At 41.3% G+C, this 15,613-nt stretch overlaps 1 pseudogene; it reads right to left on the bottom strand.

The window, feature by feature from the left end:
• Nucleotides 1–954: 954 nt before the first annotated feature.
• Nucleotides 955–3,674, bottom strand: LOC141420446 (heat shock transcription factor, Y-linked-like; annotated as a pseudogene).
• Nucleotides 3,675–15,613: the final 11,939 nt, after the last annotated feature.

Here is a 15,613-nt window from a genome sequence, read left to right as displayed (position 1 = left end):
TAGATGGAGGAAGGAGGTCACTAGGCTCACCTCCTTGGCGGCTGTATCTTGTCCTGGGTTCCTCTTTCTCACCCTCTGCTTCCTGTCCACTTTTAGGTGAAGAAGCCTCTGCCACATGCCCCTGCTCCCATGATGCTGTGCCTCACCACAGGTCCAGAAACAGCAGCGCCACAGTGATGGACTGAATCCCCTGGAAGTGTGAGCCAAAATGAACCCTTCCTTCTCAGTGCTGTTCTCTTAGGTACTGTGGTTGTCCTGACACAACGTCCTAACTAATACAGTGGGCAAAGGAGAGAGGGCGTTTAACCCCAGGGAGGAAACAGACAAAAGTCACAAGATGGGAATGGGTGTGCTAGAAGGAGTTTGCCTGAATGTAGCTCCAGATGAGCAGTGGTGGAACAGATAGACAAGCTGCAAAGTACAGAGATGCCAGATCTTGACGGAATTTGTTAGCCATGTGAGGATCTTGGCTCAGAACCTAAACAGTGTTAAATGCAGGCACAAGGAATTAACTTTGTCCTGGGATGGAGCAGGGTACCAATATGATAAAAGAGTGCATTAGAAAACATGAAAGGTCATCTCTGGTGAAAGGAACTGAAAGGCACAAACCAGCTGGAATGCCTCATTCCAAAGAAACTGGCCCTTGTTACTACCAGTTGTTAAAATTCTCTTCCTGATTTATACCCTCCTTAGTCCCTTGTCAGACTAGTTTATATCTCTAATTTTCCTCGCTGCAGTTTTCTTTGCTCTCATTATTTCTTTATTTTAAAAAATAGCTCTACTTAGTTAGACGGGTGTGTGACCCATTTCCTGTCAAATGACTAAGAAGATCATATGTTAAAGGATGAATAGTACAGTGGTCTGCATTGAAATAAAACACCATCTTACTCTTGAATTTTCTGAAAAATAAGGAAAGAGAAGCCACAATGGTGGACATATAGTTTTATTGTTCACATAAGAGAATTACAGGCACATTTTACGTATTTGTCAGCCGAAATTCATCCTGCAAAATCTGCTACTCGCTTGCTAGACTGTTGTTAGGAAGATGTTGCTGTAATGAAGATGTTTGATCTTCATATTTATCAGTTGAATTTGAATGTGAGGCAGCAGATGTATCAGTTATTGTGAGCACTGGGTACCGTGGGTTGCCTGCTGTTAGCTGGTTAGACTCGGAAACCTCACTGGTTGATAGGTCAGGATATCTAATTGGGAAAGTAGAAGGCACCATCATTAGTCCAGAAAACATGTTCTCTAAGTTAGGTAGGATGTAGTATTTAGAAGAAGAAGTTGTAACGAAATTCAAATTCACAATGTGGGCACTTGCCTGAGTATATAGCTGCCCAGTGAGTGCCTATGAAAAGAGGTGAACGATTGAAAATTGGATGCTGATCTGTGACACTTTGTTCTGATGGTTTAGCTGAAATTGATGGAGGAGAAAAGTCACTTGTCCTTAGGTCGGTTGTGTTAGCAATTCTGTGACTGGTAGAAGGCTTCTTTATCAGAGGCACACTGAAATTTGTAGAGGTTGAAAATAAACTTTCTCTACTAGCTTCATCAGCTAAACCAGAATTATGGTTATCCGCATTTCCCCCTGCTCTTAGGTGCTTCTTGTGGGGATCTGGAACTAATGGAGCAGTTACTGGAGAAGTATTTTTAATCCCAACTCTTCGTTTCATTCTTACTAAAAGCTGGGGACAGCCTCGTTTAAAATTTGGGTTACGATAGAACTGTAACTGAAACCAAAGGACAATGTTACTTAGTGACATTTTATAACCAAGAGACAGTAACAAGCCTACTGTATGAAATCACAGATTTTAGTTTCAGCCCATGCAGTGAATCTCATTAACCTACTTGAACCTCTTAGTATGTACTTACTGGGAAACCGGCATTCAAATATGATCGTTCTTCAAGTGACTATACATGCTGTATATTTGTAGTACAGTCAGTACAACTGTTACTGAATCCCTTTATCCAGAGTTCACTGGTTAGGGTCAAATTTGCTAGCAAAATCTCTTAAAACCCTAAATGTTTAATGCTCAGTGTGTCCTTAGTTTGCAAATTAATTTGAAAAAGTTGATTTTAACATTAATATCATATACTTTCCAAATTTGGTGTTACTCCATGTAATAACACATGAATTGACGTACAAAATAAAATCACATAATTAGTACATAATTAGTAAGTGAGGAAATGTAAATGAATACCTTGTTTAAGGTAGAGACTTCTTTTTCTTCTGCCAGGAAGTCGGCTAGAGAAGCAGATCTTTGAAAATTTTTCCGCATTTTACTAAATCCATAAAGATTAAGCTGTCGAACAAAACTTTTCATAATGTCAGTTTCAAATATTCTGAAAGGAGCCTTTCTTTCCAAAATTTCTTTCTTAAAGAGTTCCTCGTTAATCACTATAGAAGTGCCATCTTCATCCCACCAAATAGACTTAAATTTGTCACTGTGTACTATTTTCCAAAGTTTTTTGGGAAAAGTCAGGGAAAGAAAGTCATTGTCGTCATTTGGTTCAGAGACACAAAAAGTGAGACGTGGTCTTTTTATCAGGGAACCCTGAGACAGAGCCTGAAAAGCCTTTTCCTCAATAATAGACCTTAAATCTGAGTCCTCAGTGGATGTGTGACCACACAATGAAGATGTGACGGGGGTCTCTGAACCAGTGGACTCATCCTTGGGAGAACCATCTGGAGGTTCTAAAGATACCTGTGCCATCTCAAGTAAATTTTTCCTTAGCTACGCTTATCTGCATGGTTTTGAACACTGCAGCTTCACAAATGCTGCGCCAGTAGATCTGCACAGACTCACCTAATCCATCATAATGGTTCCCAAGCTGAGCAGCTATGACATCATAAGATGACTTCTGTCTCCTAGCAATTAATGTCTAACATTCAGCCTAGTAGTTCCTTCCCACTGTGAAATCAATCCACTTAAAGTAAAATATAGACTGGTGACTTAACATGGTGTGTAAGAAAGATATTTTCAGTATCTCTTTCCCACAGAATCTTTCTGATGAGTCAGTCAGTCTCTCCAGTCTTTTCAGTCCCTCAAATGTAAGTTATTTTCTCCCTTGCATACACTCTTAGTAGGCTGGGGTGAGGAACACAGGGTCAGACTATTGAACGATACCAGGAAAACGAAACAAAACAAAAACAGTGAAATGCATGATTTAAAAAGCTCTGTTACTGTGGTGCACAGGCCTCTCCTCCCAGCTTTGCTGGAGAGCAGAGGCTATGCCTGAGGCTGGTGCCAGGAAAAGGTGCAAAATGCTGTCTGAAAAACTAAAAGCAAAAAGGGCTGGGGTGAGCGGGGGGAGGCGGTGTGTGTGTGGCTTAAGTGATAGAGCACTTGCCTTGACTTAAGTCCCCAGTACCTGCAAAAGAGAAGAAGGAAAGGAAAAACACCATCAGTCTGAAACTGCAATCTGTGCAGAGGCTGCATAATATGGTGGGTCATAGAGCTAGAGAGCAGGTCAGTGGTTTCCTGACTTCCGGGGTCGGAGAAAACAAAATTTTAATGGGTAGGGGTTTTTAACTGGGTGATGGAGATATTTAAGAATTGCAGAGTGGTGATGACTGTGCATCATTGTGAATATACTAAATGCCACTAAATCGCACACTTTAAAATGGGTAATTTTTATATTACGTGAGTTTTACCTTAAAATTTTAGGGAGCTGAGGGGCTGGCCGTGTTGGTTCTTGCCTGTAATCCCCGCTGTTTGGGAGTTGGAGATTGGCCGGAACCTGATTTGAGGCCTGCCTGGGCAAAGTTGCTAGCAAGAGCCTCACCTCGACAGATAAACCAGGCGTGGTGGTATCCACCTGTTACCCCACAGGTAGGAGGATTGCAGTCCAGGCCGGCTCAGGCAAAAGCCTGAGACCCCCCTGTGAAAAACAACTAAAGCCTGAAGGGCTGGGGGTAGGACTCAAGTGGTAGAGCTCCTGCCTAGCAAGGGCGAGGTTCTGACTTCAATTTCCAGTACTGCCTCCACCCCCAAACTTCAGGTACTGGGCCTAGGGTTTATAGCTTAATGGTAGAGAGCTTGCGTATTATGTGCAAGGCCCTGAGTTCAGTCTCTTACCCCTGCAGACAACCTCAACGACAATAACAAAAATCCCCTGAAAGAAAGACAAAATCGTTTATAGTTAAAACAAAGCAGAATTAGTTTGCAGAATAAAAGTCCAATAGAGAGGGATATGTTTGACAGAGAACAGTAGAATGTTCTTTAGATTCTAGACAGGAATCGAGTCCAGCTGGGACCTGTACTTGGAGGTAGAAGTCCTAGATTCAAATCCCAGGCCACATTGTGAGGCTCCTGTGACCTGTAAGGAGTAGTTTAAGCATTTGTTTCCTGTCTTCTTCTGAGGTTGTATTCTGGTTGCTCTCCCTTGCTGTTTCCTCCTGCCCTAATCCCTTCTCTGCTTTCACTGTGCCCGAGTGTGTCTGATCTCTAAATTTATCATCCAGGCTCCCTGAGCAGTTAAGATGGGCCAGTGGGAAGCATTAGCAGATCAGAAGGTAATGGGAAAGAGGAACAAGGCCTATTTTCTCTCTCCTTGAACTCAACCTTGCGCATAGTCCCTCCTGGACAGATGCAGTTCTCACAGATTCAGAAGTATTTCCTAGGTGTTGTTGAGAGCTCCTCAGTATTGCTGTTCTCTTGAGTCCCTCACCATCCCTTCCTGTTTTCCTTAACCCTCTGCACCTCTGTACCAGCTTCACTAGGGTCTGATCTTTGAACCCAGTATGCTGATGATTATTCCTGCTGAGATCCAACTGGTAATTGATTATGCATTGATTCTGATAATTATATGTGCAATATTATATGTGCATTTTATAGTTTTCAAGGCAGTAACTACGTGTAGATTCTTACTGTATTTAATTGGATGCCTTTAAGACAATAAACTTTATTGTGTGTCGTTAAGGTATACAGTCTGAAGGATGATATGAGGTACATTGTGGATGGTTTTGTGATGCATAATACTAACATCCAGTATTGCACGTAGTTGCATCAGCACACGGTTGCTGGTTTCTTTTTTAGCAAGGTCAACTAAAAATCTGGTCATCATGAATCCCAAATGCACAGCAGATTTATTTTCTGTAGTCCTGAGGGTACACATCACTTGTCTCATCCTTTGATTGGTGATTGTTTCCTTTGCTGTGCAGATACTTGTTCTGGTGTAGTTGCAGTAAGTTTATTTTTGCTTTACAGCCTGAACTTTTGGTATGATACCCAAGAGACATTGCCAAGGCCAGCGTCAAGGAAATTTTCCCCTGTGTTTGCTTCTAGTAGTGTTTTTGGTTTTCGGCTGTTACCGTTACTTTTAGGTGTATCTGGTTAGTTTTGTTTTGTTTTGTCTTTTGCAGTTACTGGGGTTGAACTCAAGAGACTCAGGCTTGCGGAGCGAGGGCTCTGCCTCCTGAACCACTCTGTTTTCTTTGTTGTGTTTGGGGTAGGGTCTGTTTTCATTGGTTTGGCATGTGGAAATCCGGTTTTTCCAAGAACATTTATTGGAACTGTACATTCTTCATTGGTTCTTTTTTGAGGGGTTTGAACTAAGGGCTTGCACGTGCTGGGCAGGTGCTACTACTAAGAGCCAACTTCCCAGCCATTATTACTTGTGTTAGTTTTTTCAAGTTTTCAAGTAGGGTTTCCTGTTTTTGCCTTGGGCTGGCGTCAGACCACGATGCTCCTACCTATACCTTCCCACGTAGTCGGGATTATAGGGGTTTGCCACCATGCCTGGTTTATTGGTGGGTAAGGCACAAGGCTGAGGTGCGATCTTCTTGAGGTCTGGCTTCTGGGTAGCTGGTTCATCAACTCTTGTGGGTGCCATTATCAAAAAGCAGTTGACCCGGTATGTTTTGGATTGATTTATGGGTTCCCTTTTCTGTTTGTATTTTGTGTTACCGAGTTGAACATGCTTTATACGTTCCCGGCTCTCATGGGTTCACCAATATCCCTTTTGAATTTTATTCTTTCCTGGTTTCTTGTGTTTGTGGAGACTGTGTGAAACACTCACTAATTGTCTTCTGCAGTGTAGGTTTGTGTACATGAACTTCTTTAGCTTATCCTTTCTCCTGGAAGGTTTTTGTTTCTCCATCAAAATTGAAGGATAGCATTGCGGGATATAATATTCTTTAGTTTGCCGTAATTCTCTCTCAGAGCACGACATACTATTTCATGATTTCCCAGCTTTTAGGGTTTGTGCTGACAGCTTTGAGGTGATTGTTACATATTTATGTTTGTATGCAAGCTGCCATTTTTCCTTTGCAGCTTTCTTTCTGTATGCTTTCTTTGTTCTTCAGTCTTGGCATTTTAATTATATGATGTGAAGTTGTTGTTTTCTGGTCATGAGGGACTTTGTCTATATTATTATCTAGATTTGGGATATTTTCTGCTATGATTTTTTTTTTTCCCCCTTGGTGATAAAGTCCTCCGTCTCTGATATTCTTTCTTCTGCTTGGTCTTGTCTGGTAATATTACGGCTCATACTGTGTTTTATTTGATTTATGGAGGGCTTCATTTCTAACATTTCTACTTATGTTTTTGGTTTTCTTTCCCCTACCCCCCCCCTTTTTTTTTCCTTCTTTTTAATTTGCATTACCTTGCTGAATTTCTCATCCATGTTGCCAACTTTCTTGTCTAGGTCTTAAATTCATTTGCTAACTTCATTTATCTGTTTATTTGAATAATTTTTAACAGTAGACTTCTGACTTACCTATCTGTTATTTCATGCAGTTTATTGCCCTTGGATTTAGTGGTTGAGTTGTTGAGTGGTTTGGGCTTAGTTTTTTGTATTTAAATTTCTGTGCTGTGGTTTACTCATCTGTTGGCCTGGGTTTCTCTTGTACTTCCTCAGTTAGGTAGGGGAACCTACTGCAGTAACAAGGTCAACAATTCAGATTTTTCTTGTTTCTTTTGTTTTTTTGCAGTTCTGGGGTTTGAAGTCAGGGCCTCACACTTGCTTGGCAGGCGCTTTACCACTTGAGCCACTCAACCAGCATAAACCAGATACTGTAGTAAGCAAGAAACAATTGGGAACCCTTACCTAGGTTGTATGCAAACAAAACTCTGGTTCCTAAGGGATGATCTGGGATCTTAACACTGGTTGAACATGGAAGAATTGGGAATTGAGTAATGTAAGGGATGGAGGTGGGAAAAGGAGAGAAGTACAAAAATAGGGATGGGGAATTAGGTATAGGAAATAATGGTATGATGAGCACAGTATGGTTATAACAGAAATAAAGAATGGTTTGGAAATAAGGGAAAAAACAAACACAGCAAAAAAAAAAAAAGTGAAACTTAATAAGAAAAAATTGTGACAGAAGACAAATTTTTTTTTTTTAAAGGAACAAAACAAATTTTGCTTTAAAGGTTACATTTCTCACCGAAGAGAAGTTGTGATAGTGCTTGGATTATGTCTCAGTGTCCAGCATTCCAGCATTGTCCTTCAGTCTTTGGTTCACAAACATCTGTCCCTATTGTGGTTAGAGGTGTTCCTCTAGCTAGTGATTTGCACTCTGAAGGCTCTCTTGGTATAGATGCTATGGGAACAGGTTCAGACGGGTGGGGTTTCACTTCTGGAGGCTTCTGGCCTGCCAGGCAGGTTTTTCCAGGACAGAGGTTTTTCCAGGAAAGAGGTTTTTCCTGTAGCTTCAGGTGCCAGCAGAGTTTCACAACCTGGTTGGAACAGGGAGGGAGGGGGGGATCACCTAGGGGCTCCTGGGTGGCACACTCTAGGGCAATCAATTCTCTTTAACAAAGCATTTTGCTGTTGAATAGTCCAGAGGTCTGAGTGGATATGGCTCTCATTTGTGAGTGGGGTTGTACCCAACAGGTAGCAGTGGAGTGACATACTCTGCCTAAGATTCATGCTACCCACTCTGCTCCGACGTTCACCACTGGAGCCCTTCAGTTGCGCGGAGCACACAGCTCTCACCTGCCTCACTCACATAGCTTAGTGTCTGTGAAGAATCTAAATCCCTGGCAGGTGGTTGTGTTCACACGGGTCTCAGCTGGTGGCTGTCTCTGGTTCCCTTTCTCACCCTAGGAGGGTTGAGTTGGACTTTGGACATTATGGAGATTTTCTCTGATGCATGTGATTTTTGTTACTTTTGTTACCGGCAATCTGGGGGTGGCGTCAGGCTCTTGTCTGGAATTGGGATTGATCGGAGAAAAAAGGGAGTGTGGGGCAAAGGAGGGTTGAACGTGAAAGTAACTCCTGCAGGAGACAAATGGTCGTCTGGACCTGCACAGCCGGAGAGTACGGTCCTGTGGGATCTTACTTGGCTTTTATGTGGTTTGCGCCAGGCTGGTGGGAGAAACCTGGGCGGTTCTGTGGGTGGTGTTAGGGTGATTAGCAGATTTGATTGACAGCCAGATGCTGTAGCACTGATTTCTGACTGCGCATGCCCCTCCCCGTAATTCACTCTTAAGTGTATATACATGAGAGGCAAATAATATTCGTGCAGTCGTAAGTAGGGAAAAACACTTAAAAGGTTAGGAAGGGTGCCAGGTGGGCTACAGCGAGCGGCACGTGCCTTCAGAACTAGTTTGAGCCGGCTACTCCCCTTCTCCACTTTGCAGGATGCAGACGCAGGGGTCCACAAGAACTGAAGCGTTAACCACGAAAGGGGGGGCATTTCTAAGGGGTTGGGGTTCAGGGGGTGGATCCGTGCCAAACCTTCACCTTCAAAACCTGCCAGTCTTCACCTTACAACCCTGTGTGCTTTGTTCCGAAGCGCTTCCTCTCTCCAGAATATAGTCTCTCCTTAATTACCTTGACTTGTCTCCTTCTTGGAGTGAAAAGAGCAGATAGTTGCGTCGTACCTACCAACCTTAACCTCTTAACAATACCTGGCTTACTGACTGAGATGATGGTTCCATTAACACTTTTTTTTTTGGCCTGAGGTGTCCTCAAAATCATGATCCTCTTCATCTCTGCCTCAGAAGTAGTCAAGATTACATGCATGAGCCACTATGCCCAGCTACTTCCTATCTTTTTAATGGCCATGGGATCTCTGTAGTGGCATCTTTCATTTCTAGTATTAATCAGCCCCATCTTTTCAAATGACTAGGTTTTTGTTTTACCGACTTTCTGTGCTGATTTTTTTTTAAATTAGTTTGACTTGTGTCCTAATTGACATTTATTAGGACTTGATTTACTCCTTTAGAAGTGTTTCTAAGGTTAGAATCTTAGGTTGTTGGTTTTAATAATTTCGTATTTAATATATGTACTTGATGCTATAAATTTCCCTGTAAGCACCACTTCCTACAAATTTTGATAAATTAGGTTTTATTTTGATCAAAATATTTATTTTCTCTTGACATTTCTTCTTTGATTTATGTACTATTCACAAGTGTGTTGTTCAGTCTTTACATAGTTTGAGCCTTTTAAGGTTTCAGTTAGTGATTTCTGGTTTAATCTTTCTGTGGTGTGAGTGTGGATGTTCATAATATCTGTTGCTTTAAATTTACTAATGAATGTTTTATGGCCCAGAAGTGGTCTTTCTTGGTGAATGTTGCATGTGTGCTTGAAAGAATATGTACTGGACTGGTGTTGAATGAAGTAATTTACCAGTATTAATTATATGCAGTTGGTTGATGGTGGTGGTGTGTTCAACCCTAATTTTCTGTCTGCTGGAGCTATTCATTTCTGATAAAAAGAGATATTGAAGTAGCCACCTATAATAGCAGCTTCATCTATTTCTTCTTGCATTTCTACCAGTTTTGCTTCATGGTTGCCTCAAACTCTGTTGTGTGGCACAGCAATGTCAGAATTCTTAGAAGTACTTGGATAATTGCTTTTATACAATGCCCCCCTCTATAACTTTTACAATTTTGCTTTGCTTGAAATCTCCTCAGTGTGAAATTAATAGAGCTACCCTGCCTTTCTTCAGCTTGTGTCAGCACGGTGAGCTTTTTCCATTGTTTTATCGTTGATCTGCACATATGAAGTGTATGTAAAGTCCTTTGTGTAGACCATGCAGAGTGCAGTCTGTTTTCTAGCCAGAAAATCTTTGACTTTTTGGTTTGTTTTTGTTGTTGGCGGTACTGGGGTTTGAACTCAAGGTGCTCTACCAGTTGAGTCACTCCGGCAGCATATTTTGAGCACGGACACTTAAAGTGATATAAAGTGATACACGTGGATTAATTTCTACCTTATTTGTTACTGTGTTTTGTTGGCTTGGTAACCTTGTCTTGAGTCCCTATTTTTGTCTTCTGCTCCTTTAACCTTTTTGTTTTACTGGGGTGTATTGCGTATGACACCATATTTCTCTGTTTTGCAGAAATTATACTTCTTTGAAAAACTTTTCAAAGTGGTTGCCTGAAATTTGAAATACACATATACAACTAATCTAAGTTCACTTTTAAATGTACTATACCACTTCAAAAGTATAGTGCAAGTGCCTAACGTAGCAAAATATTTCTGATTCCTCCTTCCTGTCCCTTGTGTCACTTTCATTTATTTCACTTGCACATAACTGTGATCATTGAATATATTCTTATTATTATTAGTTTAGGTAAATTTCTTAAATCAGTTAAGTTATTTTTTTCCCTTCTCTCTGACAAGTGTCTTTTTAGCATTTCTTGCCCAGTGTCTGGTTAGAATTCCTTTTAATTTGTAAATTAAAGGTAGAAGATTATCATCCTTGTACTTCTGCTTCCCTTTGAAAGGACAATTGACAAGATGTAAGTTGTAGTTTAGTGTGTATTTGCTCTCTTGGCACATTTATTATATTGCTCCTGGGTCTTCTTGCTTGTGTGATTCCTGAGAATAAGACATAGATGCTTTTTTATAGGCAAAGTGTTTTTATGCCTTGCATTAAGGTTTTTTTCTCCTGTTTGTTTTGAATGTATTTCCAGGTACAGTTTCCTCATTTCTTTTGGCAGCTGTTATGCCAAGGTCTCTACCCATCCTGATCTGTGACTGGGTTTCTGATCATTGAAATTCTCTCTGCAAACCTTGTGTGTGTGTACTTTCTGTTCCTTCTTCTATTACCGTTACAGGATTTTGCTCTCTGTGTAATTGTCTTATACTTCTCAGATATTCATTCTGCTTTTTTAAAGTTTTGCACTCTTTATTTGGAGGGAGGAGACAGGGTCATGCTATGATCAGACTGGCCTTGAACTCACTGTGAAGCCCCAGCTGGCCTTGAACTTGTGCTTCTCCTGCCCCAGCATTGTTTGTTTGGTAGGACTGGTGTTTGAAGTCAGGGCTTCACGCTGGCAAAGTAGGCCCTCTACCACTTGAGCCATACTTTCTGTCTGTTTTGCTCTGGTTATTTTGGAGATGAGCTCTCTTGCCAGGGCTGCCCTCAAACAGTGACCCTCCCAATCTCAGCCTTCCGAGTAGGCAGGATCACAGGCATGAGCCACCACTGATCAGTTTCTTTCCCTTTCCTCTCCACACTTTCCCAATCCCTTTTTCTCCTTCCACAGACCTAACAGTGCCGTCTTTTATTTCGTTTCACTTTTGCTAAAAATTCACATGTCAGAGGAAACATGTGGTAACTATTCTCCAGTGTGGCTTCTATGAGCTAACATGATGTTCTGCAGTTCCATGCACTTTCCCCCAGTGACATAATTTCTTTCTTCCTTATGGCTGAATAATACGTCTCCGTGTACTTACATACCATGTGGTTTTTGACCCACTTTGAGTCAATTTTTGCACAGGGTGAGAGACAGAATTCTAGTTTCAGTCTTCTACATGTGTGTGTATTCACTTTTCCCAGGACCACTTCCTAAAGAGGCCCTTTCCTCCCAGTGTATGTCATGGCTACACGCTGCAGCTGCATGTATGTACTTCTGGATCTTCTATTCCATTGGTTTGTCTGTTTTTGTACAAGTACCATGCTCTGGATTATAGTTTCAAGTCAGGAATTGGGATAGCTCTTGCAGGGGCTGTTTGTGCATAGTACTGCTTTAGCTCCTCAGCGTCTCAGTCTCATATTTCCAGATGAATTTTGGGATTGTTTTCTATTTCTGTGAAGAATGTCACTAGAATTTTGATGGGGATTGCATTGAGTCTCTAGAATATATTTAGTAATGTTGTTACCAGGGCCTGGGAGTCATGTTAGGCTCTTATATGGAGTCATAAAAAAGAATTAATCCAAGAGATAAGGAGTGTGGGGCAAAACAGCAAAGTTTATTGAAAGCAGAAGGTGAAAGTAATGCTATGAAGGGAGAACAGATCAAGAGCACTGTGGTCGGGGATCTGTCTGGCTTTTTTTTTTTTTTTTTTTTTGCGGCACTGGTGTTTGAGCTTGGGGCCTATACCTTGAGCCACTCCACCAAGCCCTTTGTGTGTGTGTGTGTGTGTGTCTGTGTGTCTGTGTGTCTGTGTGTCTCTGTGTGTCTGTGTGTCTTTTTTCCAAGACAGGGTCTTGAGAACCATTTGCCCCAGCTGGCTTTACCTTGAGCCACTCCACCAAGCCCTTTGTGTGTGTGTGTGTGTGTCTGTGTGTGTGTGTGTGTCTCTGTGTGTTTTTTCCAAGACAGGGTCTTGAGAACCATTTGCCCCAGCTGGCTTTACCTTGAGCCACTCCACCAAGCCCTTTGTGTGTGTGTGTGTGTGTGTCTGTGTGTGTTTTTTCCAAGACAGGGTCTTGAGAACCATTTGCCCCAGCTGGCTTTACCTTGAGCCACTCCACCAAGCCCTTTGTGTGTGTGTGTGTGTGTGTGTGTGTCTGTGTGTCTGTGTGTGTATGTGTGTCTGTGTGTGTTTTTTCCAAGACAGGGTCTTGAGAACCATTTGCCCCAGCTGGCTTTACCTTGAGCCACTCCACCAAGCCCTTTGTGTGTGTGTGTGTGTGTGTGTCTGTGTGTGTTTTTTCCAAGACAGGGTCTTGAGAACCATTTGCCCCAGCTGGCTTTACCTTGAGCCACTCCACCAAGCCCTGTGTGTCTGTGTGTCTGTGTGTGTTTTTTCCAAGACAGGGTCTTGAGAACCATTTGCCCCAGCTGGCTTTGAACCTCAATTTTCCTGATCTCTGCCTCCTGAGTAGCTAGGATTATAGCTGTGAGCCAATGGTGCTTGGCTACTCTCTGGCTTCTACTTGGTTCAGATCAGGCTGGCAGGAGAAACCTGGGTGGAATTAAGGTAATTAGCAGATTTGTTTGACAGCCAAATGTTACAGTAACTAACTTCTGTCTGCACATGTCCCTCACCATAATTCACTTCTGTTATAAGTGTATGCATGAGATAGAAGTAATATTCATGAAGCCTTACGTAGGAAAAACACTTCAAAGGTTACCTGCCTTCACTCTGCACCCCTTCCCCACTTTGTATGATGCAGGGGACAAGAACTGAAGTGTTAACCATGAAAGTGTGACCTGTGGGTCATCTGGGCGAGGTTTGGATCTTATCTCCCCTGCCAGTCTTCATAGTAAACCTGTATTCCTTGGACTGTTACATCAGTATGGCTGTTTACACTTTAGAAATTCTGCCAGTCCATGAATGTGAGAGGTCTTTTGATTCTCTAGTATCTTCTTCAGTTTCTATGTTTGGTGCTTCGTACTTGGCCTTGTAGTGATCTTTGATAATGTTTTTAAGTTTATGCCTAGGCATAAACATGCATAAATGTATGTATGCATTTACTTATTTATGGTTATTAGGAATTGTACTGTTTTCATGACTTGTTTTTCAGTGATTCATTATTGATGTGTAAGCTAATTTTTCTAATTTGATTTTGGATGCTGTCACTTTGCTGACCCTTTCAGATCTAAGGGTCTTCTGATGGAGTCTTTAGTACCTTTTAGTTATGGGATCTTGTCACCTGCAAATAGCTATAATTTGACCTTTTCTCCTGTTTGTACCCTTTTATTTCTTTCAATTTACCCTATTTCCTTCACTCCTGTTTTTTGGTGGAACTGGGGTTTGAACTCAGGGCTTTGAGGTTGCAAAGCAGACACTCTAATGTGTGAGCCACACCTCCGGTCCATTTTGCTCTGGTAATTTTGGAGATGGAGGTCTCTGGAACTGTTTTCCCAGGCTGGCCTCGAACTTTTGTCCTCCCAAGTAGCTAGCAATACAGGCCTGGGCCACTGGCACCTGGTTTTGATTTTTTTATTAGCATATACTGTATTTGTTCAGCTGGATACATTGTGATGTGATGTTTACATATGTGCTTACAATATATTTTAGTTAGATTTACCCAGGCCATCATTCTCCCTCGCCCCTCTAATCCCCTTCTTAGAACAATTTTAACAAGTTTTCAGTTCTTCCATTTTAATATGTGAATACACAATACACCCACCAGTCTCTCTCTGTTACTTTTGGCATTGGCTTGCTCTTGTTTTTCTAAGAATCTGAGAGGTGTATGTATCATCAGATTATTTATCTGAGGTCTCTCTTAATTTTCTGATGTGGGTGCTCATGGCTATAAACTTCCCTTTGAAGGCTACTTTGGCTGTGTCCCACAGATTCGGGTAAGTTATGTCTTCATTTTTATGTGAAACTTGGAATTTCTTTCTTGACTCATTGTCCTTCAAAAGTGTATTGTTCAGTCACCATGTATTTGAATGGTTTCTGTGGTTTTCCTTGCTATTGGGTTCTAATTTTATTCTGTTATGGTCTGTTAGGATACAGGGAATTGTTTAAAATTTAATTATTTTTGTATTTGTTGAGGTTTGTTTTATGACTTAGGATGTGATCTATTTTGGAGGAAGTTCCATGGCCTGTTGAGACAAATGTGTACAATGAAATTCACAAATGTCTTTTAAGTTCCACTTTCATCTATGGTATTGTTTAGTTCTAGGATATGTTTGTTGATTTTTTTTTTTTCCTTTTCTTTTGGTCTGGATGTTCTGTCCATGGAAGAGAGATCTCTGACTGTGATTGTATCTGGTCCTGTCTGTTGCTTTAAGCTCACAGGTGTTTGTTTTATGAACTTGGGGGCACTGATGTTCTGTGCATATGTAGTTAAAATTGTCATAACTTCTTGCTGGATTGTTCCCTTTATTAGTATGTGGTGATCTTCTTTATCTCTTCTGACTGATTTATGCATAAAATCTGCTTTGTCTGATAGGCGAATACCTCCTCCTGCTTGCTTTCTGTTTCCACGTGCCTGGGAAATCTTGCGCTGACCTTTTACTTTGTTTATGTCTTTGGTTGTGAGGTGTGTTTCTTGTAGACAACAAATTGTTGGATCTTGCTTTTTTGATCCAAACAGACAATCCATGTCTTTTAGATTGGAAAGTTAAGTCCGTTTACATTTAGGGTTGTGATTGAGAGTTGTTTACTGATTCCTGTGTTTTTATTGCAGTCATGTTGACTGTTCTTTACTTTTGGCTTTGTTCAGGTTTGGGTTTTACTTGTTTGTTGAGTTGATCATGCTTGCTACTTTCCTAACTGTTGCAGGTTTGTCAGTAGCCATTTTGAGTTTTATTCTTTCCTAGCCTCTCCTCTTATCTGTGATTGTTTCTTGTTCTCTTCCATGTGAATCATTCCTTTGAGTGTCCTTCATAATGCAGGATTGATGGACATTGAACTGCTCTAAGTTATTCTTGTCTTGGAAGAGCCTTATTTCTCCATCGAGGCTTAAGGACAGCTTTGTTGGATAAAGTATTCTTGGTTGTCAGGTACTCTCTCTCAGAGCCTGAATTGT

The sequence above is a fragment of the Castor canadensis genome, unplaced genomic scaffold (genome assembly GCF_047511655.1).
Source record: "Castor canadensis unplaced genomic scaffold, mCasCan1.hap1v2 HAP1_SCAFFOLD_218, whole genome shotgun sequence".
Lineage (NCBI taxonomy): Eukaryota > Metazoa > Chordata > Mammalia > Rodentia > Castoridae > Castor > Castor canadensis.
Note: the sequence above shows the minus strand (reverse complement) of the source record. Positions and strands in the feature narration are given on the sequence as shown.